Raw genomic sequence first — 12,960 nt, forward strand, 5'->3', positions numbered from 1 at the left:
CTCTACTGGACTCAAGCAAACCTGCCTTTGGGTTGGTGTATCTCCTATCACGTTTAGCATAATGCTTGACCACGCACAACAGGTGCTTCGTTTTGTTTGAATGGCTGTAAACTGCTATTGTGGAAGCAAAATTGGCCCTTTAATCTGCCAAACTCTAAACACATACAAAAATGACCAATCTGGTCAATTAATTTATTATGCAGAACTCTGCCCAGTTTGGGGCATTCGGAAGAACACAGTTAACAATCTGGCTTTACCTCCATTTCTGGGAAACAACCTCCCTGTGGCCCCAGAGTCCTTTAAATGTGACCGTGGCCATTTCCTCAGACCTTTCTGGATCAGAGCCCCACTTTTGTGTGGGGTTTGGCAGAGCTCATCTTCGCAGCCCGGGGACTGCGGAGAACTCAGGGATGTGTGGTCGTGGTGGTGACGCATGATGGTAGCCTCGCGTGGCTGCCCGTGCCCGCCGCACCGCAGCGAGCCGCACCAACCCAGCTGCAGGCACGCGTGTCCTCACCCCCGACGGCCGCAGTAGGGCGCGGCGACAGCGTCCGGGGCCCGTGGTCCGAAGCGGAGGGGGTGGAGGAAACCGCCCCGCCCACAGGGCCGAGCGCCCCGCCCACGCGCGAGGGGAGGAGCCGGAGCGGAGTGGGAAGGAGAGGTCGGGCGGTCCCGGGAGCGCGGAGAGCCGGACTCCCAGGCGGCAGCGGTAGCGGCGGCGAGGACGGCGGCGGCGGCGACGGCAGAGAGTGAGTGCCAAGCTAGCGCCGGGACCGGGACCGGACGGGGCGGGGCGGTCGTCACTACTTCGGGGCTGCCTGTGGGTCCCGCGAGCTGGGAGCAGGCTGGAGCGAGGGAGCGGAGGAAGGAAGCGCGGGCTGAGGGCGCCCTGGGCCGCGGAAGGGGAGTGGGAGCGAGGCCGGCCGGGGCCCACAGACGCGAGAGCCCCGGGAACGCGAGTGGCCCCTAAGGCTGGGTCTCTGCAGCTACCTCGCCCGGCCTCGCCCTGCGGGAGGGAGGCCCCAGAGTAGCCGCCCAGGTCGCGGCAGTGCGGGAGGAGCCGGTCGGGGCCGCCACGCACGCCCCTCCTCTACCCTCGCCGATCTCCGGACGCGCGTGGGTTGGCAGTCTCCGTGCTGGGTCCTCACAGGGGGTGGCGGCGGGGGAAAGAGCAGATCCGGGAGAGAACTGGGATGACACTCCACGAGGAACCCTGCGGCGGTGACTGGAACAGGAAGGTCGGAGTTCAAACTTGAGCCTTGTGTGGTTTCTTTTTCCTTTTTTTTTTTTTTTTAAACGTAGCGCCTGACGCTTAGCCCGTGGGTTTAAAAAACAACAACAACAAAACTATTTTAGTTAGGGCTTGTCAATTAAACCTCATTTTAAGACTCCATTGCTTGTGTCTCCTGACACTCGTTTATCCTGGCCGTGAATGTCTTGTAAACTTGACTTAAATCATTCATAACTTTCACAAAGGGAGCCGTGATTCTTGTTAAACTTTAAGCAACTGTAAATCAGCTGGAAGGATCTGCCGAGGCCTGTGGTCTCGTGGTCCTCCTGTGCGGGCGTGGCTGTGCACAAACAAGTGGGTAGGAAAGGAAGCAGCCCAGTGCCTGAGCTGCAGGGGAGGTCTGTGCCCATGTGCCAGGGCACGTTTAAACGCGGCTCCAAGTGGAAACACTGGGGATGTCTTGGGCCTTGTTGGACAGACTTCACAAGATTCGCCTCATTCCGGTCAGTTATTTCCTCTCCCCTCTGCTGTCTTTGGACACTGTTTATATTTCTTCAGGCGATCGTAGCGTCTCCTGAATAGATTGTCTATAATGAATCTTTTGGATGTTTTGTCAGAGCCAGGCTCTGTGTCTGTGTGTTCTCAATTTTTAAAGCAATAGCTTGGCTTTGTTTTTAGAGTGCTGGTCACCCTGCTGCACCATTGCTTGGCACTTGAGACCATGGATGTAAATTACCACTGGATTCCAGCCCTTCCCCAGGGAGGCTGGGAAAGCAGGTCACTCTAGAACAGTGAGGTTAGATTTACTATTGTGAAGGAGTCACTTTCAAGTAAGGAGGTCCTCCCTCCCTTTTAGAACACAAATGTATATGCCAGCAAGGCCATTTTCCAATAAATATGCATATGGTTCTCACATACTTTTAATATTTATTTTTGCCTGTTTCATACCTGTATACCCCCTTACCTTCTTTCAAGTCCTTCCCACTGACTACCTCCCTCCTCCCAACCACATTTTAAAAAGCAATCAATTGTAGATGCTAAGTGGGCTTTAGATAAAGTATTCAGACCCTTTCCCTTTCTTAGTGGTCAGTCAGCACCGTAAAGCCCTGGGTGAGATCCAGTGACTGCTGGGCAGTAACCCCAATGCAGCTGTATTTAGCACAAGCACTTCACTGTGTGTAGAACCCCAGCAGTGCGCAGCACTAAGATTTGTGTAGAACCATGTAAGAATGAGGCTCTGTGCTTCACAGGAGACTACAAGTGTGCTGTAGGGAGGAGGTGTAATGGCCTGTACAGAAAGCTCTGAGCTTATTTGAAAGACAAATCTCTGACAGTTGGGTTGCTGTTGTCACCGGTTACAGAACACACATGGCATTCAGGTGGTGAGAGCAAAGGGCTTCAGAGTAAAACAGAACTTCAGAAAAGTTAGTTTTTATTCCAAACCTCTCTAGTTGGAAAAAAAAAATCAGACTTAGAATGATCTAACTTACTATGCTGGGTTTTTCATTAGATTTTGTTGTTTGTTTCATTTTAATGTAAGCCTTACCTAGGAAGGTAAAATTCTAGAAGTAGTTTTCTGAGCCTGACTGGGAAGGGAAGCTGTTTAACCTTAGTTTATTATGTAGGCTTTCTTGTCGGACAGACCAGAATGAGAATATTATTTAACCCTCTTCAATCTGATTTGTAAAGTAGGAGTAACAGTGCTCTCTACTTGTAGAGTTTTGATGAAAGTGTATCAATTAGCCTTTGAAAAACACAGACGGAAACAAACCTACATAAAGTACTTAGAGTGATCACATTTTATTCTTAGCCTAGTTTACACAGCAGGTTACTTGATAAATTATAATAGGTAGAACCTTCTGGAAATGCAAGATACCACCATTTTAAGTTCCAGAGAGTGATGAGTGCTGGCAGGGTAACTCGCACCTGTAATCTCAGCAGTTGGCAAAGCTGAGACAGGAGAATTGCTCTCTGAGTTCAAAGCCAATTTGAACAACATGGTAAGTTCTAGGCTAGCCTATACGAGAGCGAGATCTTTTTATAAAACAAAACAAAACAAAACAAAGAAACCTAGAGGTTGACCAGATTTTGTGCACATGCACACGTACGTGTGTGTGTGTGTGTGTGTGTGTGTGTGTGTGTAAATGTGTATAAGCTTGTATGTCCCGTTTCACCCCTAGCATTATGAACAAAAATGATTGATGGATCGATAATTTTAATAATGCTTTTGATGTTGTTAAATGCATAGTATTTAAGGCGAGGCAATTAGGAACATATGTTGCCTTTAAATTTAAAGAGATTTTTTTAAATAGTTACATTTATTGCCCTTGGATAGGAAATCTAAAAAACAGAAGTAACATTTGTCTTTAACAAGAATGACTGTTAAAGTTTGAAAAGATGTGACCCAAGAGTGTGAAGTTCTTGGCTCTTGTGTTTATGGCTGTCCAAGGCCAGCAGATAAACCATACGAAGTGGGGACTAATTGTGTTTATTTTGAAAATTTTGAGAAAGTAGATGGTTAATTCAGGAAATGAACTCATAGTCACCAAATTGTTTGCTAAAATTTGCAAAATTGAAAAAAAAAAGGTTTTACTTTAAAAACAAACCCCTTGAAGCATCTGCTTCTTCCTTAATGCATAGCATATCCCTGCACATCTGAACAACCATGTCAGTGACAGGGACACAGGAGAGCTAGTCTACCATGATTTCAGGTGTAAAGGGTACAGTGTTCATTATGAATTGCTTTGGGCCTGTGACCTTGTACTGAAAGACTTGATTGAATAAACCATTGCTTGCTTTTCCTCCTGGAATGTGACAGTGTATAATGGGTTACTGCCTCATGTTCCTAGGTGTGTAGATCAGATGACTTAGTTTCTTTGTGCTTTATTTGAGGTTGTGAGGAATAAATGGATTTGCTAGGTAGACCATGTTGAACATTGCCTGACATGTATTCAGTAAGTATTCAGTATTAACATTAAGATATCTTTGTACAGATGATGAGTATGCGTTACTTTTATAACAGGAAAATGGCCACGCAAAATTTTCATATTTCTCTCAAATCAAAAAGGCTATTACTACTTAAAAAGTCCTGCCAAATTTGTACTTACAAAGTTAAGAAACTATGCAGTGGTTAGGCAATAATCTTTTGTCTTTAAATATGAAATAGGTTTGGATATCAACTTACTCAATGAATTAATTCTAGATCTTAATTTCGTCTTCCTTTCTAATCAGTAACTCAGACAAGAGGTTTGTTTCAGGTTACACAGTTGAAAAACAGGTACAAATATGGTGCATTATTACAATGACAGCTAGCTGTGTGTTTTTGTAAAGGCTTGAAGGAAAATACAAACGGGTGCCTCCATCTTCTCCCAGTTTCCCCAGTCAGCTTGTACATATAACAGAGCATTCCTAATAGTTACTCTAAATAAATTCTGGTTTATAATGGCATATTGCAGGATTTTGTTGCCATGGGAAAGAAATGAACTCCAACTTTTGTAACACATGAATGCCATCAAATTCAGAGCTCAAATCTTTGTAGTAAATGGGAAACCCTTCAGAAGTTTTTAGGTTTATCTTTGTAAGAGATATTTAGTGTGCATTTGGGGGTGTGTGTGTGTGTGTGTGTATGTGTGTGTGTGTGTGTGTGTGTGTTACTAGCAATTGAATCTAGGACCTTGTATACACTGCTACCCAGTCAGGCCTTGAACTGCTTCCTCCCAGGTGCTAGGGATGATGGCTCTGTGCTACCACGGAGCTATTGAAGGATGTAGTAAATAAGTAAATAAGAGCTGCATATAAGCCAAGCCTGATTTCACAAGCCTGATTTCTCTGCCTTGACAAGATATATTTATAGAGCACCTGCAGTCTGTCCTGGGTGACAGAAGTGAGGAACAAATGGGTACAGTGAAGCTCACAGCAATAACAGATCAATAAAACGTGATTGCAGTACAATTAAAGTGATTCTAGTCACCAAACTGCCATCCAAGCCTGAGCCTTCCTAGGCCTTTTTCTGAGTCCAGGTCTTGCCCAGTTCTCAACAAGACCCACATAAAGTTAATATTCCTTAAGCATTCAAACCTCAAGGGATAGAAAAATTTTCCCCAGGGTTACTGAAATTCTGAAGCTGATTCAGAACTCTACCAAGAATCACAGGAGGGGCCTTTACACTCAAAGGAGAGAAAACAGAGGGCTTAATGGGAGCTCAAACTTTGGAAAGCTGTAAATCAAATCAAGAGACACACAGACGGGGCTTCTTACTTACGTGAGACAAGTAACCAGAAGAGAATTATGGGGGCCTCTCCTTTGGAGCTCACCACATCCTCAGCCATTCAGTTGGTGCCCCATATAACACTGAGACCCAACAAGCCTGATGTACATTCACAGACCAGTGAAACTATCTTTCCATAGGAAGCCTTGTTTGGGCAGAAGAGAAAATTGACCTGAAAAGTTCTGTTCCAGCCTAGCTCCTGCAGGGCACCCTCCGTCTTCTCTCAAGGGTAGGGGTGAGCAGCTTGGAGCTGGACAGAAGGTAGAAATGATTGAACTGAATATGGCTTCCAGCTGGGTTACTCCATTTGCTGCCAAATCTCTCTTGAAAATCATTTCTAGTGTCACTTAAATGTTTGGTTTGTCATGGCAGGTTTTATTGGGTGTCATAAAAATGCTTAGCTGGGAGTGTCTGGTTGCTATCCTGGCACAAGGAGGGATTTTGTCTTCTTTTTAATAGGTCTCCACTTCAGAAGGTTACAGAACAATGAATGAGAGTGTTACAGACATTTCAGACTTGATACTTTGAGCTGTTCTCAAAGATTGTAGCTAAAAGAAGTTTTGTCTGTGTCTGTCTGAATGCATCAGTTGTTAAGAACTTGTACTTTTTCCATTTGTTGATTTTTAAGTTTATGACTTTAGGGCCAGGGATTCAAAAAACTGTGTATTCTGTGTCTTTTCTTGCAGAATAAGCTGTAGTCCTTCTTCTTGCAGGGAAGGTCATACAATTATGTGACTAAGAAGAGAGGTATGAGCCCAGATTGGATTTGCGTGGATGTGGTTACCTGTGTTCACCGACATGAGGGCTTCATTGCCGTCATCCACACTTGAAATCTCTCTGGAGAACCTTCATTCAGCATGACTATGTGCAAGCCCCCTAAGACAGTCAGAAGGACGCTTCACTGATTGAGAACCCTCAGATGTCTATTGAATTTCTATTACTGCTAATACTGCTGGCCAAGGTACCCCTGACCACTGGACACTAAGTCACTAGTTCCTACTGGAGCGCATTGACTCAAACTCATGGTAACTTCAGATTGTTCACCAGAATTGCTACCAAAATAAAAATAAAAACAAAAAAATAGTAGGCCAAACTGGGCAGGGCAGTGTATACCTATAATCCCAGCACTTAAAGAGCAGAGGCAAAAAGATTGCTAGAAAATTGAGACCAGCCTGGTCTACTACATAGTGATTTTCAGGATAGCCAGGGCTATACAATGAAACTCTGTCTCAAAAACAAATTTCCTCACACCATAAAAACAAACAAACGGGGCTGGAGAGAAGGCTCAGTGGTTAAGAGCACTGGCTGCTCTTCCAGAGGTCCTGAGTTCAGTTCTCAGCAACCGCATGGTGGCTCACGACCATCTGTAATGGAGATTCGATGCCCTCTTCTGGTGTGTCTACAGTGACAGCATACTCATATACATAAAATAAATGAATGAATGAATAAAAACAAACAAGCAAAAACCAACAGAACAAAACTATGTACTAGAGAAAGACTATTCTGGAATGTAGAGGTGTTTCTTTGCAGTCCACGTGGCTGTTTTGGTGGTAGGCTTTGTTTTCCTAACCCACAGAAGGGCTGTGTCTGACAACAGCTCTGACTCTCAAAGCCTGTCCGGCTACAATAGCCTTCAAACTGCCCTGAGCTGTAGAGTGTGACACATAGTAAGAACTTAACAGATGCCAGAGGACTGAAGAAATAAGGCCGTGCTCCCTGAATGTGTGCCACCAAGATGCGTAAGCTACTGCCTTTTTGATCAAAAAAGGAAATTAAATTGTATTTTTGGGGAATCATACCTTCTTCAGTAGTACACAGGTTATTTACTGACTTCTTTCTCTTGGCTTCATCATGCTGCCTTAAGGGGCAGCTAAAGACTTGGTTGACCTTGACATTGTTTAATGTTGATTGCACAGCAGCAGTCTTGGACTCACCTAATACTTGTTGAGCTGGGAACAAACAGCTCGTTCATTCCTCTGCAGTAATGTCTGCCCACTAAAGCACCTAATGTCTGTGACACAGCAAGGGAGTCCTAGGAACTGCTGGGAATGTGGAGAGAGGTTCCGGTTAGGTATTAGACAGATGTGTTCCTCTTGCTTTGGATAAACAGTGCCGAGGGCAGCGACAGGAGCCTTTGGATCTGCATCTTTTGTAAAAAGACTTCTAATTTAGGAAAGAAGTGGGGAACACTGGTGCCAAAGCCACCAGAAGCTAAGAGTTTATCCGTGTCTCCCTTACTGCCAGCTGGCTGTTCCGCAGCTTCTTCAAGTTTGGTGTCAGAATTCGCTTCCTCTTCCTGCAGGTTTTGGGGAGGTTTGGGATAGCAGGTGGGAGCAGAGCCCTGTTTGCTGGGTATAGCTGTCAGGTGCTGGGTGAAGGTGGCAGAGGCTGGTCTGTACTGTGCCCTTCTGCTTTCTGCTGCTATGAAAAGATGCCAGCATGTCTAAAAAAGTGAATGCCTTCCACTTTTCATTTGCTTAGATGGAGCAGATCATCCTCAGTCAAACTTGCATTCCCAAAGCAGAAATAGCAGATTCTCATGAAACTCATGAGCCTTCCTGTGGTCTTCCTTAAACAGCAGAGCCATCTGCCACATTTCAGTAGGATTTCAGAGATCTTGTACCATGCATCTGCATGTGCTTTGCCTCTTGTTGACCTACGTAGTGGATAAGCAGAATGCTTCAGCTACTGCTTAGTCCAAAGAGCAAACAAACTCTCCTGGCGTGCTCCCTGGGAGACAGTGCTGGCCTTCTGCCTTTGCCTTCCATTTACCTGTACTTCCCTCACTTCCTTCTGGCTCTAATACATAACAGGGACTCCAGGCCACCCACACCCACAAGGGCAGAAGTCACCCTGTCCACACTCACTACATTCACTTCCTGAACTTTACGCTGAGTTTCTCTGACTTACAACCTTTGGCCTGAGAACTCGTTGCCTACACTTCATACTCACAGGGTCAATCTCTTCATAAAAGAAAATTATTAATATGTACGCCCCAAGTTTAACAATCATGGTAGAAAGGAAAAATACTAAAACCTGCTTCTATCCCGTTCTCAGACAAGCCTTTCATACCACCTACAGGTATTAGCCTGTAAATTTAAGGTATTATGAATGTGCATGTTGTTTCTTCCCATTCTTTTTTTTTTTTTTTCTTTTTTTTTCGGAGCTGGGGATCGAACCCAGGGCCTTGCGCTTGCTAGGCAAGTGCTCTACCGCTGAGCTAAATCCCCAACCCTCTTCCCATTCTTCTGTATAGACACTTTCTCCACTGTCTGCCTTGGTGTTAAATTAGCAGTGTGTGAGAAATGGCTTCTCTTTCAGTCACATCAACTTTCCATTGTGCGGATGTAGCTGGAGCTGTGGATGATACTTAATCCTGTGGTCTTACATCCTGTGAAGACAGCTTAAGAGCAGGTGTACCCCACAGTGGTCTGCTGAGCCACTGGTTTCAGTGAGCACCTTCAGGAAGTTTTAGATCAGCATCCTGCTCCAAGACTAGCAGTAAGAGGACTGACTGTCAGTCCTTTTTCCTTTTGCCGATCTGGTTGGTGAGAAGTGACAGTTTAGAGTAGTGATTTTTTTTTTTCTTTTCATAATTAGAAGTGAAGATTTGAGTTAAGTATGGGTCTTTGTGACATTGTTGAAGCTGGTAAATTCCCCTGCGAGACTTTGTGACTGTTCTTGTGTATAGTCTGTCAGAACTCCTTATAAAAATGGGAGGCTGGGTGGAGTGGGCTCCCAAATCATTAGTGCAGAATCAAGACAAGTACAAAGTATGATTTCGCTGCATTTACTAACATCCGAATTACAGGCTTCAGCTAATGGCATTATTAACTTGCAGCTTCTCCAAGGCCACAAAAAAATTATCTTCCAGCTTAGAATTTCTCTTCTCCTTCCTCCCCTCCCCCCATACACATACAGACACACAACACGTACATGTACATACATGTACACATGCACATCAGTGTGTAGGGAGATTGAAAAGGAGATTAAAACATGTAGGTTCCAATTATATTTCCTGTAAAATCTTTTCAGAAGTCTAGACTGTTTCATGTGTTTGTATCTCTAGAAAGGTCACACAGGTCCAATTTGTTTGTTACTTCTCTTGTTGTATTGTGCTGTTCTGTATGATTTCTACAACCAAGGAGGTATTCGCTCCTTCCTGGGAAAAGGAGATGGAAACAAAAATGGCGTAAGAGGATCAGAGCTCAGCATTCTAGGAGCATGAACGGATAGAGCTGCCCTTTAAAAAAAAGACTCTGTCTGTTAGTCTCCTTGTGTTACTCCAGTGACTGTGTGATGTAGATCATGCATGTACCATGGAGCCTGTACACCTGGAGAACAATAAGGAGCCTTCTGGTGTCGGTGCTAGGAACTCAGCTCAGGTCCCCTGGGAAAACAGATTCATCTTAACCCCTGACAGAGCGTTCCAGCCCCTCAGATGCTCTTAGTCACAGCAGACATTTGGGTTGTTAAAGTTAATTTTCAGTTTTTAAAAAACTGAATTCTGTCGAAAGAGAGGAAATCTGATTTGGTGATGAGAAAGCTGTGGTCCCTTTTTAATTTTCTTTTTTTTTTAAAGAAATTCATAAAAGGCAGTCCTATATAAAAGTGGTTTACCAATACATAAAAAAATGAACCTGCTTGGCATGATGACACGTGCCTGTAATTATACCCTTCAGGAACTTAAGGCAGAATGGTCAGAGGTTCATGGTTAGCTTGGGCTGAAAGAGAAATTGAAGCCAGTGTGGACTGTCCAGCAAGACCTTTCTCAAAAGCAAACAAAAGTCTCTAACACACACCGAGTTCACTAGCCGGAGTGAGGAATGACCAAGGGAATCACTGCCCTCTTCACACACACACACACACACACACACACACACACACACACACACACACACTCACACACACACATATACATTCACACATGCACACGCACACACGTCTTTCATGTGGGGTTCTTTTGTGAAAAGCAGTGGAGTGCTGTGGATGCTTGGCTTTCCTTCTAGTGCTCATGGCACTGTGTCACTGTTGATACTCTTGCTGTAGTGTCCACTCCACAAGGAAAAGGTTAGAGCCTGTTACTTCATCCCAGTACCTAGAAGGGTACCCAGCACCTTTTCGTGTCCAGTTCTTAGTATATGAGTGAATGTTGCAGAGGTAGCTACCTCTGGGTCTTTGTGTTCATCTGTGTCTGGGATCCTGTGTTACATGCTGGCCTGGGCACCTGTGTCATCTCTGACCTTTATGGTATGCTCTAACCCTTGGGAGCTGTGTGACAGCATACTTAATGCTTCAGAATTCAAGCCTGCTGTCTGAATTACCTGATGGCTTAATCTACTGTCCATTTGCAAAACAGCTGTTAAGTGTATTTCAGCTAATCTAAGATGCTGTCAGTTGTGAAATAGGCCATTTCTCTCAGCTATCAGGGAAAAGAAATGCTGTCAGTTAAACTATATCAAACATCAGCATAAGAGGGTTAGTTTTGATAACTGCTATAACAGATTATCACAAACTTAGCTTAAGACAACCAGATATTTTATCTCATAGTTCTGTAGATCAGAAGCCAGGGTATATGTGACTGCTGTGTCTCCTTGAAGTGTTGGCCAGCTTGGCTCTTATTAGAGGCTCTGGGAGAATTTACCTCAGGGCCTTTCAGGTTGTTGGTAGACTTCTGTTCTTTGAGATTTGTTTGTTGTCTCTCAGTCAGGGCCACACATACTTCTTAGAGACTTTTTTGGTACTTGCCATTGGGCTGGGCATTAGCACAGCAGGTCCTTCTTGTGCCTAGACTTTAACAGGCCCTTCTGTTCTCTTTTCTCTCTAGCTAGGGAAATGCTCTGCTCCTGAGGGCTGTTTGGGTAGATTAGGTCCAGCGTTCCCAGGTTCCAGGAGTCAGAGGAGAGTTCCTGAAGAGATCCTAATATCAGCAGTGGCAAAAATGACTGTCTCTGTTAGCACAGAGGAACAATTGGTGCTTAAGAAGCACTGGGAATGTTAGAAAGCATGCTTGAGTGTTAGCATACAAATGTCATGAGCACAGTGCTCACACAATGCCTGTCACCTTGAACCTTGGTGCATTAGTCAAACCCTAATTGAGAGAATGCATCTTGCTGACAGTAAACTCGATAACAAGGACAGTGGTTAGTACTTAGGTGCCAGTGGTAGGCATGTGCTAGGGCATTTCCTTACTCCTTGTAGGAATATGAAGTAGGGTGCACCAGCTCCATTTACAGGGGAGAAAGTGGGTTTGGAAGGAGGCAAATAATCAATGGGAGTGGCATTCCTCATATGAATTCACAGGATTTTGAAGTTGGTATACTTTTTATGTATTCACTTGGCTCACTGTCCCTGAGAATAGCATATGAAAAATGTCACAGGAGAAGCTTCCACCCACTGGACAAGTGGTCTGCTAGCTAGGAAGGAGATAAAGGGGAAGACACATCTGATGTCTTCCTTGTTTTTTTGCTATTTAATGTTTAATTCATTGAGACAAAAGCCCCAAGTCTTCATCCTTTTAAATACCCTAGTATTTTTAGGTCAACAAAGCAGTTGCCTTATCTGTGGGGATATGGCTTTAAAGAAGGTATGAGCAGCTCTTTAGTAAAGCCACACTAACAGTATCCGTTCAGGTCAGGATAAGGACTGTGAAGGTTATAGAACTAGGAATGAGAAGCAAGAGGTGGATGTCAGGAGAATAGGAGGGCTGCCTTAATAAGGAACCCCGGGAAAGACCTGTGTGTAAAATATACTTCTGCCAAGACCAGGGTGAGCAAAAGGCAGCCTGAGCTTACCTTTAAGCTTGAGGTGGCTGAGCACAAAAAAGAAAGCCTTTTTGGTAGGCAGGAGTGAGAAGTTCAAAGAGCCAGATGATGGGACTGGGATGCAACTCATTGAGAGTGCCGGCATAGTATGCGTAAGGCCCTGAGTGAAATTATAAGCAACACACACGGGCGTGTACACACACACACACACACACACACACACACACACACACACGAACCATGTGGTATTGTGAATGAAAATGTCTCCCATAGGCTTATATGTTTGAATGCTTGGTCCCCAGTTAGTGGAACTATTTGGGATGGATTAGGAGGTGTGCCATTGTTGGAAACTGTGTGTCACTGGGGATGGGCTCTGAGGTTTCCAAAGCCCATGCCAGGCCCAGTGTCTTTCTCTCTGCCTGCTGTCTGTGGATCGGGATGTAACTTTCTTGGCTGCTGCTCTGGTACTGTGTGGTCTGCTTCCCACCATGATGATCATGGACTAACACTGACACTCTAAGCAAGCCCCCAATTAAATGTTTTTCTTTCTATAAGTTGCCTTGGTCATGAGGTCTCTTCACAGCAGTAATAGTGACTAAGCTACCAGGTTTAATGAAAATACCAATGAGATTTCATAAAGAAACCTCTGTTCACAGATAAGCTATAGTGACCTGGGAGCCTGTCCCCCAGACATGGGC

General features: G+C 44.7%; 1 protein-coding gene across 4 annotated transcripts in view; it reads left to right on the forward strand.

Moving 5' to 3' along the window:
• The first annotated feature begins 615 nt into the window (after window positions 1–615).
• The window catches only part of Gng12 (G protein subunit gamma 12), a 123,593-nt gene continuing 111,248 nt past the window's right edge, over window positions 616–12,960 (forward strand). Inside the window, exon 1 of one of the 4 annotated variants that reach the window (XM_063285384.1) lies at window positions 616–749. The gene's annotated coding sequence lies outside the window, so the exon portion shown is untranslated. Of the gene's footprint in view, window positions 750–1,117; window positions 1,239–12,960 lie in introns of those variants that run through there. The other 3 variants (XM_039106904.2, XM_063285385.1, XM_063285387.1) reach the window with 3 other exon arrangements.

The sequence above is a fragment of the Rattus norvegicus genome, chromosome 4 (assembly GCF_036323735.1).
Source record: "Rattus norvegicus strain BN/NHsdMcwi chromosome 4, GRCr8, whole genome shotgun sequence".
Taxonomy (NCBI): domain Eukaryota; kingdom Metazoa; phylum Chordata; class Mammalia; order Rodentia; family Muridae; genus Rattus; species Rattus norvegicus.